The sequence below is a fragment of the Triticum urartu genome, chromosome 4A (genome assembly GCF_056163025.1).
Source record: "Triticum urartu cultivar PI428250 chromosome 4A, HENAU_Tu73, whole genome shotgun sequence".
In the NCBI taxonomy this organism is placed as follows: Eukaryota; Viridiplantae; Streptophyta; class Magnoliopsida; order Poales; family Poaceae; genus Triticum; species Triticum urartu.
The window spans coordinates 206,297,489-206,314,875 of record NC_141876.1 but is presented as its reverse complement, the minus strand read 5'-3'; positions in this window follow the sequence as shown (position 1 = coordinate 206,314,875).

Below are 17,387 nucleotides of genomic sequence, written 5' to 3'. Positions count from 1 at the left end.
AACATGGTATGATATGCCGGATGCGGTATGCGGTGCACATGCATGATTTGGACATGAATGATAGAACCTGGCCTCAACTTGGAAAAACCAAGAGTGCCACTGGAAAGATGAGGTGATTCCGGTTGAAATCGATATAAGGATCACCGGAATCGGATGCACGGTTTGGAAATGGCAAGCAAAACAAATATGGCACCGGTCTGCGATAATCAGCAAGTGACCAACTAAATGCAACAAGATAAATATGCTACAGCACTCAAACATGACAACAAAATATATGGCAGGGATCCACTCATGATGCTTGACAAAATATGAACACGGAGCTACGGCTAATTCACTCATTAACAGGTCCAAACAAGCATGGCAAAAGTGCAAATGATAACAGGTTTCAGACTTAGTGAAATTAACACAAGTCTAGAATTTATCATCAGGAAGCAATCTTTAGAGCATGAAAACTACAAGCTACAGGAACTTACCATGGCAAAGCAAGGGATGGCATGAAGCTACTCAAAGCACTTAACAAAAGTCCCTTAGTTACCTTGAGCCAAAAGGGATCAGAAAATACAATTACAAGCATGTGAACATGGCAAAAACATAAACAGATTCAGACTTGGTGAAAAACTGGAGCATGCAAATCAGTTAACGAGTAGACATGTTTACGAGCTCGATGCACTCACTACAAAGCATGGCATGACAAACTAAGCATACCCCCATGAAGAAGACATGGCATAGAAGCTAGACATGGCAAGAACAATAACATAGCATGCACGGATCAATAGCAACATCCCCGGCAAAATCGCTAAACATGTCAACAATCTGCCAGGATTCACTTTATAGCAAAAGTAGAGCTCGATTGACTCAAGCTAGGTTGCTCCATAAATGAAAACAAAGACATGGATGGATAGAGCACCACAATGTTAACAAAACATCCTTACTTATCATCCTCAAAAGAGGCACGGATCACTAGGAAACAACATGAACATATGGCATAACGACAAAAACAGAACAAGGACTTAGTGAAATTCTAAGTCCCTGAAATCAGCATTAACGATTACGCTATTTTGCAAGCTTGTGCTAGTTACCACATAGATCACACAAATACATGGCAAGCACCTCTGTAAAGATGGCGTGGCGTATAACAAAACACATGTAGAGCTCACGATCATAGCATGCACACATTAATCATGGCAAAAATGACAAAAGGCCATTTGCTAAAACAGATCTCCAACTTAACTCACATAGCCCTCTTCCAACAGCATTTCAGGCATCAAGATGAGCTCAAATGAAAACGATTCAATGAGATGAAATGATGTACTCGTTGAGACGAACATTTTGGTATGCTAACACGCACGAATCGGAGCTACGGATGCGGAGTTATGATGCGTTGAAAAATGCAAAAGATTAGGGTTAGAGGAGAAAAAGTCAACCCCTCGAGATATTTCCAGATCCAGATCGGGTACTGTAGCGGTGCGCGACGAGGTCGCCGGAAATGGTCGCCGGAGGAGGAAGGGATGACCGGACTTGGTGGGGGCGGCGGATCCGGCGACGAGGGCGGTGAGGGCGCGGCGGACCGGATCGGCACGGAGCAGAGTGGCGGGGACGGGTGGCGCGGCGCCGGCGTGAGATCCGGGCGGCTCGCGGAAGGCGCAGGCAGGCAGCATCGATGGACGGCGCCGGTGACGCGGGTCGGTGGCGGTGAAGGTCCGCGGTGGCGGCGTGGGCTCCCGAGGCGGCGGGGCAACGCGCGGGAGGCCGGCTCAGGCGCGGGGCGCGTAGTCGGGCCGGGAGGGCCGGCCGTGGGCTCGCGGGCCTGCGGCAGCGCATGGCGGCACTTGCCACGTGGCAGGACACCACTGGTGCGAGGGCGGTGGTGGGTTTGTCCGGTGGACTTGGACATGTCCGGCGGCGAGAGGGAGGTTTTCTAGGGTTTCATCTGCGGAAAAATTCGGGGAAGACACAAATATATAGGTAGAGGGAGCTAGGAGACTCCAAATGGGGTGCGGTCTTCGGCCATGCGATCATGATCGAACGCTCTAGACGATGGAGAGGGTTTAGGTGGGTTTTGGTCCACTTTGGAGGGGTGTTGGGCTGCAATACAAATGAGGCCTTTTCGGCCCCTTGGTTAACCGTTGGAGTATCAAACGAAGTCCAAATGGCACGAAACTTGACAGGCGGTCTACCGGTAGTAAACCAAGGCCGCATGGCAAGTCTCGGTCCAATCCAAAAATGTTTTAACACCCGCACACGAAAAGAGGTAGAAGGGGACACCGGGTGACATAGGAGCGCCGGATTGCAAAACGGACAACGGGGAAAATGCTCGGATGCATGAGACGAACATGTATGCAAATGAAATGCACATGATGACATGATATGCAATGCATGACACGCAAGCAATGACAAGGCAACAACAGCGAATAACTGGACGGCACCTGGCACATCGGTCTCGCGGCGTTACAACACTCCACCACTACGAGAGGATCTCGTCCCGAGATCTAGAATGACACCAGAGGGAAAACGGAGGAGAAAGAGAAGAGGTAAACTAAGTTGCTTCTTTGACGAATGAGTGAAACCAACGAACCTTGAAAAGGTTAAGCCATCTTGAGGAAAGAATACAATGGAGATGAACGAAGTTGAAAGCACTCTATTAGAAAAGAGGAACAAGGAAGAACAAATTCGTATGGCACTCCGGTTGAAAAGAGATGCAAGACTTGATAAGGCAAAAAGAACTTGAGCAAAAGGGCACAACACTCCGGTTAAATGGATAGGCATGAAAAGAACATGATCTTTGACAAAACGAGATGATGGGTGAAAAGAGCAACAACGCAATGCCTCCGGAATGAAAGAATAGAAGATAGATAATTGAAATAGGAGAATGGAGAAGAAAATGCCAACTTCTACCACAAAAGAGCTTGAAAAGGCATCCTTAGGAGGAGGGTCGAACGGAATTGTTGTAAAAACCAACAACGAAAAGAATAAGCTTGATATGGTCTTAAAGCATACATCTCAAATTATGAGGTGACAACCTGCCACTCACGGGAAAAGAATTGGATTGATAAGAACAAGGAGACGAGAAAGCTATCTCACCGGGAGGATAAAAGAAGAACTTGGGTCATTTATAAGCACCATAATAGTAACAAACCTTAGGGAAAGCTTTAGGTGAAATATAACCCAAGATAACTCCAATGAAGAGATTGATGGATTTAAGATACCTCATTCTTGACAACATATGAATCATGAAACATGAACTCTAGTTATGAAGAATGACATAGCACCACCTCAAATGATACGGTAGAAGGAATTGCACTCCGGATTGCAAGAAGAGGAAAGCTTGAACTCCTCTGAAAATAATCTTGATGAACATTTCGAGAACGGATTAAATCCTTGATGAACTATCATGTAGAACCTCCATGAAGAACTCCGTTAAACAAAAGAATAATCAAACGGAAGGAAAGAGAAGTTGAAAACATAAAATGAAACCTTGCATTGATTCAGAAGGAGCTTCACGACGAGACAAAGTGGAAAGGCTTGGAACTCCGGAAAAGAAAAGATAAAGACTCTCGAACTGAGTGTGACGCCCGAGACCGATGCTCGAGAAGACTTCCATATGTTCCGGGTTTCGCCGTGTGTTTCATTTGTGCCGCCCTTTTATTTTTATTTTTTTTTGTGTTGCATCATGTCATCATGCCATCATCTCATAAATCTTTTGCAACTCAACTAAATAAATTGCATGGATCTTCGGTCCATTTAAATCGAGCGATATTCACTATGGTGATTACTCTTTAAAACATATTCTCCCAATATTTTAGGGAGCTATATAAATTATATTCCAATAATTTTGAATCACCCATAACATGCAGATAATCCCATGCCTTTCTGCTTCGAGTTGATCTCCAAACCTTGCCAAAAATTATTTCTTCTTTTTTTTGAGGCTCCTCCAAAAGTCTCAACATTTTTGGACCTTCCCAAACCTCACTCCTATTCAAGTCATTTGGAATTAATTTCAAATGAGTTTGAATTCAACTTCAACCGCGTGCCCACTTCTATTTTGCGGGATCAAGCTCATTTTTACAAGTCCGGGGAAATTATCCCTATGCGCAAAATCCTTTCCTAACCCTCTCCTTATTTTCCCTCTCTCTATTTTCTTTTCTGCTAAAGGATATAAGAGATGAGAGAGAGAGAGAAGCCCAGCCTAGGCCTAAGGCCCAGCCACCAGTCTCCCTAGGCGCCGCCTCCCTCTCCACTAGGCCCATCTCTCCCCGCTACCCACCTAGGCCTCACAAACTCCAGCACCGGCCCACAGCTAAGGCCCAAGCGAACCCTAGCCTATCTCCCTCTCGTTCCCTGGCCCGATCCTCCTCTTCCCTCGTGCCCATCGTTCCCTCGCGCCGCCAGGGAACCGCATCCTGATCCCCATCTCCTTCAATCCCATCTCTCCCTTGCAGCCACTCACTTCCCTCGTTCATCTCCTCCCTCGCCCTCTCTCTCGTTCCATGCTTGCGCCACCAGAGACGAACGCAGCTGCCGCCTCCCGATCCGGCGTCCCACGTCCTCCTCCGCCTTCGATCTGGTGCCGCCGAAGGCCACCAGCGTCGCCCAGGCGCCGCGGCTCCTCCCCAGCGCGCCTCCTTCCTCCCGTGTCGGCCTCTTCCCTCCTTGCTCCAATGCCATGGAACCAGGCCGCCGCTCCGGTCAAGCCTCGTCGCCGGCCGACCTGAACCGTGGAGCCGTGGCCGGATCTGGTTCTCCCAAACGCACGCAGGACCTCGGCCTCACCCTGCTCGTCGCCGGAGTCAGCTCCACCGCCTCGTTTCTTCAGCGCCGCTGCCTCCCTCTGCCTCATCCAGGAGACAAGCACAATGCCATGGAATCCCCGTCGCTGGCCAAGACCCTCCTCGCTGCTGGCCTCGGGCAGAGCCCCTCCTCCTCACGGCCTTAGGGCCCGTCGCTGCCCCCATGTTGCTGCTGCTTCGTTGCCCGCCTCCCATCGATGACCGGGGCTGCATGTTTCGGTTCGCCAAGTACCACCACACCCGAGTCTTTGCCTGGCTTCGTTTTGGGATTGAAGACCGAGACGAGACCGCCAAGATGTATCCTGGTGTCGCCGAAGACACGTGAACGTCTACACGACGACCACCGAGTACCTCTTCACAAGTACCCCTACGCGCGAAGACGCCAAGACCGTTTTGGGATTCACTAAGTACCACTACGGCCGGAGACCTCGACGTCTGACGCCTAAAATGATCACCGAACCGGAGATTACGCCAAGTAATAGGTCAATGAGAACAGCCAAGTTCATCTTCCGCCGTCTCCGAAATCGCCAAGTACCACGACGATACGAGAACCACTACCATCGACCCACAAAGAACCCGTGGACGTCAAGTCCCTCGTTGTGATCCCGAACATCTACGGAAAATTGTGCAACTAAGAACGTGAACGACTACCGTCGCCACGAGAACGTCTACTTCCCGCAACGAACCATGAACATCTACTTCCTCTACCATCGCCGAGTACCACTACTTCCCACGACGATCATGAACGACTACACCGCTTGACCTGAACCGCTCCGATAATGCACGCTTCGAAGGTATAACCCCGAGGCGACCGCCGTGAACGAATGCATGTGTGATGTATGAGATGCTCGTGCTTGCACCGTTCTTGATTTGTCGGTGCACATTGCCCTCTTTAACCTTGTCACCATCATGTGGGAACCCGGTAACTGGGAACTCCCCACCTTCTATCGCATGTCACGCTCCCGTCGCACTTTCTTTGCATCGGGATCTCAATCGAGTTACCGGAACCGGAACGTTGCCGTGGCACCATTTCGTTATCGTTGCCGTGGCTCCCCTTTTCATTTCCGCCACGATGACGAATGCTTCTTAATATGCTCTTGTCAACTTTTCTTAAAATTGCATAAAACTTGAGCATGTCATCCGCATCATGTTAACAACATTAAGATGGCTTAAATTATTGTTGCACCTAATTACTAATGCATGTGGGGATTTACCGGATTTGTTGTTTGCATATCCGGCCCCATTTAAATTGCTTAGATTGTGTAGTTTACTCATGTTTCACCTCTTGCCATGTTAACCAACCTTTAATATTGTTGAGTACATAACCAGGAGAGAACTAAATAAGTCATGTGGTGTTTTCTTCAATATGCAACTCCATTGCATATTGAGCTCCACTTAATTTGTAGGATTGCTTGTGCACTTTGCCATGCCATGCATATTAAACCGGACATGCATCATACTTGGTTGTGCATCGTGCCATGCTTATGTGGTGGTTGTTTTACTTTGTTGTTTGCTTCTTTGGGTTAGTTCCGATAACGTCGCGTTGGTGAGGATCTGTTCGACTACGTCCGTTTGCCTTCTTCATGGACTCGTTTTTCTTCCTTGCGGGATTTCAGGCAAGATGACCATACCCTCGAAATCACTTCTATCTTTGCTTGCTAGATGCTCGCTCTTTTGCTATGCCTATGCTACGATACTTACCACTTCCTTATCATGCCTCCCATATTGTTAAGCCAAGCCTCTAACCCACCTTGTCCTAGCAAACCATTGTTTGGCTATGTTACCGCTTTGCTTAGCCCCTCTTATAGCGTTGTTAGTTGCAGGTGAAGATTGGAGTTTGTTCCATGTTTGGAACATGGATATTTGTAGGGATATCACAATATCTCTTATTTAATTAATGCATCTATATACTTGGTAAAGGGTGGAAGGCTCGGCCTTATGCCTGGTGTTTTGTTCCACTCTTGCCGCCCTAGTTTCCGTCATATCGGTGTTATGTTCCCGGATTTTGCGTTCCATACGCGGTTGGGTTATAATGGGAACCCCTTGACAGTTCACCTTGAATAAAACTCTTCCAGCAAGGCCCAACATTGGTTTTACCATTCACCACCTAGCCTTTTCTTTCCCTTGGGTAGGCCTACCCAAGGGTCATCTTTATTGAACCGCCGGGCCAGTGCTCCTCTGAATGTTGGTCCAACCCAGAGCACCGTGCGAGGTCGTCCCTTGGCAACTTGGGTTACATTGGCTCCCGTACTCTTAGCTTATCCGGTGTGCCCTCGGAATGAGATATGTGCAGCTCCTATCGGAATTTGTCGGCACAGTGGGTGGTCTTGCTGGACTTGTTTTACCATTGTCGAGGATGTCTTGTAACCGGGATTCCGAGTCTGATCGGGTCTTCCTGCTAGAAGGAATATCCTTCGTTGACCGTGAGAGCTTGTGATGGGCTAAGTTGGGACACCCCTGCAGGGATTTGAACTTTCGAAAGCCATGCCCGCGGTTATGGGCAGATGGAAATTTGTTAACGTCCGGTTGTAGAAAACCTGAAGTTGACTTTAATTAAAATACATCAACCACGAGTGTAGCCGTGATGGTCTCTTCTCGGCGAAGTCCGAGAAGTGAACACGGTGTTGGAGTTATGCTTGACGTAGGTTGTTCTAGGATCACTTCTTGATCATAGTTGTTTGACCATGCTTTTGCCTTCTCTTCTCGCTCTCTTTTGCGAATAGGTTAGCCACCATATATGCTAGTCGCTTGCTGCAGCTCCACCTCATACCTTTACGTTACCCATAAGCTTAAATAGTCTTGATCGCGAGGGTGTGAGATTGTTGAGTCCCCGTGACTCACAGATACTTCAAAAACCAGTTTGCAGGTGCTGATGTTACCAAGCAGGTGACGCAACCAAGCTCAAGGAGGAGCTCGATGAAGATCTTGTCCTTTATGTTGTTTCGTTCTAGTTGATCAGTAGTGGAGCCCAGTTGGGGTCGATCGGGGATCTGTGTAGCATGTGGGTAGTCTTCTTTTATTTTGGTTCCGTAGACGGACCTTGATTGTATCTGGATGATGTAATGCTTTATTCATGTAATTGTGTGAAGTGGCGATTGTAAGCCAACTATGTATCTTTTCCCTTATTGTATTACATGGGTTGTTTGCGAAGATTACCTCACTTGCGACATTGCTTTCAATGCGGTTATGCCTCTAAGTCGTGCTTCGACACGTGGGAGATATAGCCGCATCGAGGGCGTTACAAGTTGGTAATCAGAGCCTTCCCCGACCTTAGGAGCCCCCTGCTTGATCGAATCGCTGGCGTTAGTGAGTCTAGAAATGTTTTGAGTCATTTAGGATTATATATATCGGAGAGTTTAGGAATTCTTTTTACTCCTCAGTCCCTTCATCTCTCTGGTGAGGCATTCTGACGTAGAGTTTTGACTCTTCTCTTCTCAAATTTCACTAAAAAAATTAGGATCACGCGGGTATCTTGGAATCGTTTCGATGGTTTTGTGACGAGAACATTGTTCTTGGTGCCTCCTAACATTTATGGGTTGTGGCAGTGTCCCGGGGAGTTGAGCTCCAAGGTGTTGTCGTCATAATTTTATCATTGCAGTTCTGGAATACCTGAGTTTAGTTTCACCGACATCGAAAATCTCTTTTATGCAGTTGTTGGTGAGATAACCTCGACGCCTCCCAGTACTGGGGCGGGAGTTCGGGAGTATTGCCATAACTCGTATAACGGATGCTTTTCGAAGGTTGAGGTAAATGATTTCCGAAGGTTTCTTGGTTATGTGTTGAAGGATGGATACAGCTGGATGTAGGATTTGTTAGTTTGGGTGAGATATTATGCTTCCCCTGTATCCCCAACACCTGATTGCATAACCGGGAAAATTTCGGGAGTTTATAAGTGGGAATTCAAGTAGCTCTTAGGATTTCTTTTCAACAGATGTATGATACGAAATTGGGGTTCGATGTCTAGTAGTCCGCCTATCCACGGTTGGTTCTACAGTGGTCTCGTCGTGTCTTAAAGAGTCCTTGGCTATGCCGACTCGGGGACGCTTCATATGTCATGTGCACTGCCTTGTACATGATGGTGTTGTACGATCGAGCCCGTGTAGGCCCCACCACGAAAACTTCGGACGAAATCTCTATCATATATTTGTTCCGGCTTATTCTGCAAGCCAGTCCTTTGTTTTGTTTTGAGTTGTGGTATTCGAGTTGCTTCAATGTCAAGTGTTGATTCCATACCTTCCCCAAATGGTGTTCTCATATTTCTATGTGAATACTAATCCTTCTCGATCATCGAGTTTGTCATTTCAAGTTCTTTTCACCGGTGTACTTCTCTTCAAGTGGATCCGATCATTGCAACAAACGCAAGATCAAGTATTAGTTCTTCTCAATGGTTCATCCATCCCCAAGTTGTCTTTGTTTTCCCGCCCACCCACCCTTTTTCTTCAAGGAATCCGATGTCTTAATCAAGTATCCTTTATTCTTGTGAAGTCTCTTCTTTCTTGTCAATCAATGTTCTTATCCGGTGATTCTCATGGTCATTCTAACGGGGCCTCAAGTTCATCATTCTTCATTTTTTTCTCTGGTGGTTTTGAGTCAAGCTTTGTTGATCATATCTTTTCCTCATTTCAATGCTTACTTATGCCGGTGCACCTCTTAATCTTCCCCGCTTGCCATTCATGTTCCGGAGTGTTCAAGATATCTCGAAGATTCGTGTTTCCACTCTGCTTTCGTAATCCTTTCAAGCTCTTTCAAGGTTGTTATCTCATTCTAGCCTTTTAATTCAACCAGTGCAATCTCTCTTTTTAATCATTTCAACGGTGTTTCTTTTGAGTGGGCCCTAACCCACAGGTCTTTTTTCCAGGATCTTGCCTGACTCTTCTTATTTTCCCGGAGCTATCCTCAAATTTATTTTCCAAGTTTGACGTAAGAATGAGTTATCATCAGTCAAATGCCTTTCTCCTTGATCTTTCAAATTCTTTTCATCATTGGTTCAACTTTTCTATTCTTCTTTATTCCGGAGTGTCTCAACAATTCACGGTGGTGTTTCTTGTCGTCTTTCTCAACATTTGAAGACCGAAGAAGAGTTTCTCTTCAATCTTATCCATTCTCTCGAAGATTCATAATGCTAGCTTACTACCATCCTCTCATAATTGTTTTGATTGTGAGTATTCTTTTCACCTATCCATAGCATTTCATGAGTTGTTTCCATTTCTTTACTCCGAAGGCCATCTTTTCAAATATTAGTCATTCCAGCTTCCAGCTATCATTCTCCAAATCTTACCGATGCATCATTCAATATTCTCTAATCAGTTCGTGATCCCTTCGTTCACTTGTATCTAAATTCTCTCAAGCATCTTCATTTATTTTCTAATTCTTCCCGATGTTTCTTTATCTTTACTTCATTCATTTAAATTCTTATGGTATTTCGTTCAAGAGTTCTCTTCCTTGGTTATCATATCAATTTATTCATTCTTCCAAATTCTACCGGTGGCTCTTCCAAGATTCTTCTACCTTTGTTATAATCTCAATTGACTCTTTATTTCCAATTCCTACGGTGGTTCGTGCAAGAGTTCTCGTCATTCGTCATCATATCAACTCTTTCATTCTTTTCAATCCTACCGGTGGATCATTGAAGACCTTTCTCAAGTTTATGTTATATCTCTCTTAATCTTTTCTACGAGAATAAGTAATATGTCAAATCCGTTGATTGTCATCAATTTAATTGGTGAAGGATACGCATAATGTAATTCTTATTCTTGTCTCATTGAGTAAACTTAATTCCTTAGTTCGGAGGTTCATCAAATTCTCGATTCAAGTTGTCCATCTTTCTTTCCGGAGCTCAAAGTTATTTCAATTATTTCTTCGCGAAGATCCATCTAATCATTGCAAGGATTCACCTTGTGTTTCCAACTTCTCTCTCCTTTCGCTTGATCATTCTTTTATTACCGGAGTTCTTCATGGAGGTTCTACACGATGGTTCATCAAGGATTTAGTTCCTTCTCGAAGTGTTCATCAAGTTTCTTTTCGGAGGAGATCAAGTTTTCTTCATCTTGCAATCTGGAGTACAATTCTTCCTTCCGTATCAATAGAGGTGGTATTATATCATTCTTGATAATTTGAGTTCATGTTTCATGATTCACATTTGGTCAAGAATGGGATATTAAAAGCCATCAATCTCTTCCTTGGAGTTATCTTGGGTTATATTTCACCTTAAGCCTTCCCTAAGGATGGTTGCTATTATGGTGCTTATAAATGATCCAAGTTCTTCATTTATCCTTTCCGGTGCGATATACTTTCTCGTCCCCTTGCTCTTATCAACCCAATTCTTTTTCCCGTGAGTGGCAGGTTGTCACCTCATATTTTGAGATGTATTCCATAAGACCGTATCAAGCTTATTCTTTTCGTTGTTGGCTTTCCAACAACTCCGTTCTAGCATTTTTTGTAAGCGTGCTCCCTCAAGATCTTGTTTCCCTTCGTTCATTCCATTCCATTCTTAATTTTGTTCCGGAGGCTTTCTGATGTTGCTCTCTTCAACCCATCTTTTTGTTTTGTCAGGATCGTGTTCTTTTCTTGGTTTATCCTTTTAAACCGGAGTGTTGTGTCCCTTTTGCTCAAGCTCTTTCATTTTATCAAGGCTTCATCTCTTTTCAACCGAAGTGCTACCCGAATCGGTTCTTTCTTTTTCCTCTTTCTTAACGGAGTGCTTTCAACTTTGTTCTTCTCTGTTGCTTTCTTTCTTTCATTTTTGCTCAACCTTTTCAAGGTTCTTTGGTCTCACTTGTTTGTCAAAGAAGCAACTTAGTTTTACCTCTTCTCTTTCTCTTCCGTTTTCCCTCCGGTGCCATCCTAGATCTTGGGATGAGATCCTCTCGTAGTGGTGGAGTGTTGTGACGCCCGAGACCGATGCTCGAGAAGACTTCCATATGTTCCGGGTTTTGCCGTGTGTTTCATTTGTGCCGCCCTTTTATTTTTTTTATTTTTTTGCGTTGCATCATGTCATCATGCCATCATCTCATAAATCTTTTGCAACTCAACTAAATAAATTGCATGGATCTTCGGTCCATTTAAATCGAGGGATATTCACTATGGTGATTACTCTTTAAAACATATTCTCCCAATATTTTAGGGAGCTATATAAATTATATTCCAATAATTTTGAATCACCCATAACACACGTGCAGATAATCCCATGCCTTTCTGCTTCGAGTTGATCTCCAAACCTAGCCAAAAATTATTTCTTCTTTTTTTTTGAGGCTCCACCAAAAGTCTCAACATTTTTGGACCTTCCCAAACCTCACTTCCTATTCAAGTCATTTGGAATTAATTTCAAATGAGTTTGAATTCAACTTCAACCGCGTGCCCACTTCTATTTTGCGGGATCAAGCTCATTTTTACAAGTCCGGGGAAATTATCCCTATGCGCAAAATCCTTTCCTAACCCTCTCCTTCTTTTCCCTCTCTCGATTTTCTTTTCTGCTGAAGGATATAAGAGATAAGAGAGAGAGAGAAGCCTAGCCTAGGCCTAAGGCCCAGCCACCAGTCTCCCTAGGCGCCGCCTCCCTCTCCACTAGGCCCATCTCTCCCCGCTACCCACCTGGGCCTCACAAACTCCAGCACCAGCCCACAGCTAAGGCCCGAGCGAACCCTAGCCTATCTCCCTCTCGTTCCCTGGCTCGATCCTCCTCTTCCCTCGTGCCCATCGTTCCCTCGCGCCGCCAGGGAACCGCATCCCGATCCCCATCTCTCCCTCGCAGCCACTCACTTCCCTCGTTCATCTCCTCCCTCGCCCTCTCTCTCGTTCCATGCTCGCGCCACCAGAGACGAACGCAGCTGCCGCCTCCCGATCCGGCATCCCACGTCCTCCTCCGCCTTCGATCCGGTGCCGCCGGAGGCCACCAGCATCGCCCAAGCACCGCGGCTCCTCCCCAGCGCGCCTCCTTCCTCCCGCGTCGGCTTCTTCCCTCCTTGCTCCAATGCCATGGAACCAGGCCGCCGCTCCGGTCAAGCCTCGTCGCCGGCCGACCTGAACCGTGGAGCCATGGCCGGATCTGGTTCTCCCAGACGCCCGCAGGATCTCGGCCTCACCCTACTCGTCGCTGGAGTCCCAGCTCCACCGCCTCGTTTCTTCAGCGCCGCTGCCTCCCTCTGCCTCATCCAGGAGACAAGCACAACGCCATGAAACCCCCGTCACTGGCCAAGACCCTCCTCGATGCTGGCCTCGTGCAGAGCCCCTCCTCCTCATGGCCTTAGGGCCCGTCGCTGCCCCCATGTTGCTGCTGCTTCGTTGCCCACCTCCCATCGATGACCAGGGCTGCATGTTTCGGTTCGCCAAGTACCACCACACCCGAGTCTTTGCCTTGCTTCGTTTTGGGATTGAAGACCGAGACGAGACCGCCAAGATGTATCCTGGTGTCGCCGAAGACACGTGAACGTATACACGACGACCGCCGAGTACCTCTTCACAAGTACCCCTACGCGCGAAGACGCCAAGACCGTTTTGGGATTCACTAAGTACCACCACGGCCGGAGACCTCGACGTCTGACGCCTAAAATGATCACCGAACCGGAGATTACGCCAAGTACTAGGTCAATGAGAACCGCCAAGTTCATCTTCCGCCGTCTCCGAAATCGCCAAGTACCACGACGATACGAGAACCACTACAGTCGACCCACAAAGAACCCGTGGACGTCAAGTCCCTCGTTGTGATCCCGAACATCTACGGAAAATTGTGCAACTAAGAACGTGAACGACTACCGTCGCCACGAGAACGTCTACTTCCCGCAACGAACCATGAACATCTACTTCCTCTACCATCGCCGAGTACCACTACTTCCCATGACGATCATGAACGACTACACCGCTTGACCTGAACCGCTCCGATAACGCACGCTTCGAAGGTATAACCCCGAGGCGACCGCCGTGAACGAATGCATGTGGTGTATGAGATGCTCGTGCTTGCACCGTGCTTGATTTGTCGGTGCACATTGCCCTCTTTTACCTTGTCACCATCATGTGGGAACCCGGTAACCGGGAGCTCCCCACCTTCTATCGCATGTCACGCTCCCGTCGCACTTTCTTTGCATCGGGATCTCAATCGAGTTACCGGAACCGGAACATTGCCGTGGCACCGTTTCGTCATCGTTGCCGTGGCTCCTCTTTTCATTTCCGCCACGATGACGAATGCTTCTTAATATGCTCTTGTCAACTTTTCTTAAAATTGCATAAAACTTGAGCATGTCATCCGCATCATGTTAACAACATTAAGATGGCTTAAATTATTGTTGCACCTAATTACTAATGCATGTGGGGATTTACCGGATTTGTTGTTTGCATATCCGGCCCCATTTAAATTGCTTAGATTGTGTAGTTTACTCATGTTTCACCTCTTGCCATGTTAACCAACCTTTAATATTGTTGAGTACATAACCGGGAGAGAACTAAATAAGTCATGTGGTGTTTTCTTCAATATGCAACTCCGTTGCATATTGAGCTCCACTTAATTTGTAGGATTGCTTGTGCACTTTGCCATGCCATGCATATTAAACCGGACATGCATCATACTTGGTTGTGCATCGTGCCATGCTTATGTGGTGGTTGTTTTACTTTGTTGTTTGCTTCTTTCCGGTGTTGCTTCTTCGGGTTAGTTCCGATAACGTCGCGTTGGTGAGGATCCGTTCGACTACGTCCGTTTGCCTTCTTCATGTACTCGTTTTTCTTCCTTGCGGGATTTCAGGCAAGATGACCATACCCTCGAAATAACTTCTATCTTTGCTTGCTAGATGCTCGCTCTTTTGCTATGCCTATGCTATGATACCTACCACTTGCTTATCATGCCTCCCATATTGTTAAGCCAAGCCTCTAACCCACCTTGTCCTAGCAAACCATTGTTTGGCTGTGTTACCGCTTTGCTCAGCCCCTCTTATAGCGTTGTTAGTTGCAGGTGAAGATTGGAGTTTGTTCCATGTTTGGAACATGGATATTTGCTAGGATATCACAATATCTCTTATTTAATTAATGCATCTATATACTTGGTAAAGGGTGGAAGGCTCGGCCTTATGCCTGGTGTTTTGTTCCACTCTTGCCGCCCTAGTTTCCGTCATATCGGTGTTATGTTCCCGGATTTTGCGTTCCTTACGTGGTTGGGTTATAATGGGAACCCCTTGACAGTTCACCTTGAATAAAACTCTTCCAGCAAGGCCCAACATTGGTTTTACCATTCGCCCCCTAGCCTTTTCTTTCCCTTGGGTAGGCCTGCCCAAGGGTCATCTTTATTGAACCGCCGGGACAGTGCTCCTCTGAGTGTTGGTCCAACCCAGAGCACCGTGCGGGGCCGTCCCTTGGCAACTTGGGTTACGTTGGCTCCTGTACGCTTAGCTTATCCGGTGTGCCCTGAGAACGAGATATGTGCAGCTACTATCGGGATTTGTCGGCACAGAGGGTGGTCTTGCTGGACTTGTTTTAACATTGTCGAGGATGTCTTGTAACCGGGATTCTGAGTCTGATCGGGTCTTCCCGCTAGAAGGAATATCCTTCGTTGACCGTGAGAGCTTGTGATGGGCTAAGTTGGGACACCCCTGCAGGGATTTGAACTTTCGAAAGCCGTGCCCGCGGTTATGGGTAGATGGAAATTTGTTAACGTCCGGTTGTAGAAAACATGAAGTTGACTTTAATTAAAATACATCAGCCGCGTGTGTAGCCGTGATGGTCTCTTCTCGGCGGAGTCCGGGAAGTGAACACGGTGTTGGAGTTATGCTTGACGTAGGTTGTTCTAGGATCACTTCTTGATCATAGTTGTTCGACCGTGCTTTTGCCTTCTCTTCTCGCTCTCTTTTGCGAATAGGTTAGCCACCATATATGCTAGTCGCTTGCTGCAGCTCCACCTCATACCTTTACCTTACCCATAAGCTTAAATAGTCTTGATCGCGAGGGTGTGAGATTGCTGAGTCCCCGTGACTCACAGATACTTCCAAAACTAGTTTGCAGGTGCTGATGTTACCGAGTAGGTGACGCAACCATGCTCAAGGAGGAGCTCGATGAAGATATTGTCCTTTATGTTGTTTCGTTCTAGTTGATCAGTAGTGGAGCCCAGTTGGGGTCGATCGGGGATCTGTGTAGCATGTGGGGTAGTCTTCTTTTATTTTGGTTCCGTAGACGAACCTTGATTGTATCTGGATGATGTAATGCTTTATTCATGTAATTGTGTGAAGTGGCGATTGTAAGCCAACTATGTATCTTTTCCCTTATTGTATTACGTGGGTTGTTTGCGAAGATTACCTCACTTGCGACATTGCTTTCAATGCGGTTATGCCTCTAAGTCGTGCTTCGACACGTGGGAGATATAACCGCATCGAGGGCGTTACACCGAGAATGTGATATGATGAACCTCCAGAATAAGGAATTAATCACTTGGATGAAATAAGAATAAGAATTACGTTATGCGTATCCTTCACCAATTTAAATTGATGACAAGCAGCGGATTTGACATACTACTTATTCTCGTAGAGAGCATTAAGATAGATATAGCGCCAACTTGGGAAAATATTGAACGAACCACCGGTAGGATAGAAATAACAAATAAATTGATATGATAATGAAAGAAGAGAATTCTTGAACGAACCACCGTAAGAACTGAAAATGAACGAATAAAACATGAAGAAACTCCGAGAAGGATTTGCAAATAAATGAAGATGCTTGAGAGAATTTAGATCCAACTGAAACGAAGAGATCACGCGCTGATTAAAGAATGATGCACCAGTGAGATTTGGGGAACGAGAGCTGAAAGCTGAGAATGAACAAGTCTTCTGAAATGATGGGCTCCGGATAATCGAACTGAAAAATACCCTTGAATATCTCCTGATGGGTGAAAAGGATTCTCACAATCGAAAATAATTATGAGAGGATGGCAACAAGCTAGCACCATGAATCTTGAAGAGAATGGAGCAAGATTAAAGAGAAACTCTTCTTCGGTCTTCAATATCTGAGAATGACGATGAGAAACACCACCAAATTGTTGAGATACTCCGGGATGAAAAATGGAAAGGTTGAACCAACGATGAAAGAATTTGAAAGATTAAGGAGAAAGGCATTTGACTGATGATAACTCATTCTTACATCAAACTTGGAAAAGAATTTGAGAGTAACGCCAGGAAAATAAGAAGAGTCAGGTAAGATCCTGGGAAAAGACCTGTGGGTTATGGCCCACTCAAAAGATACACCGTTGAATGATTTGAAGGAGAGATTGCACCGGTTGAATTAAATGGCTTGAATAAGATAGGACCTCGAAATAGCTTGAATGGATGCAAAGTGAAAACACAAATCTTCGAAATATCTTCAGCACTCCGGAACAAATGAATAGCGAGAGGTGAATGATTAAGAATTGCACCGGCATGAGAAAGCATTGAAACGAGGAAAGGATATGATCCACAAAGCTTGACTTGAAAGCACCAGAGATGAAAAGAATGAAGAATGACGAACTTGAGGCTCCGTTAGAATCTTCATGAGAATCACCGGATAAGAACATTGACGGAAAAGGAATGGAGAGACTTCACAAGAATAAAAGGATACTTGGTTAAGACATCAGATTCCTTGAAGAAAAAGGGTGGG